We start from the raw sequence: 227 nt of genomic DNA on the forward strand, positions 1-227 counted from the left end.
GGTGGGGAGCTGGGGGCAGGGCAGGAGGTTGGGGGAGCAGCTCTGCCCACCCTCCAGCCTCACCCTGCTCCCCCGTCCCCGCAGACAGGGTCTCCTGTCCTCAAACCAGGAAGGGCCTGAAGTTAAAACAAGTCAACGACCTCCCTGGCTGGGCAGGCCAGCGGCTCCAGGGTGAGAACCTGGGCCCCTGTGGGTGCGAGGACCTGCCTGGGCTGTGCTCTGGAACG

Source organism: Neophocaena asiaeorientalis, unplaced genomic scaffold, assembly GCF_003031525.2.
Source record: "Neophocaena asiaeorientalis asiaeorientalis breed wild unplaced genomic scaffold, Neophocaena_asiaeorientalis_V1.1 scaffold275, whole genome shotgun sequence".
In the NCBI taxonomy this organism is placed as follows: domain Eukaryota; kingdom Metazoa; phylum Chordata; class Mammalia; order Artiodactyla; family Phocoenidae; genus Neophocaena; species Neophocaena asiaeorientalis.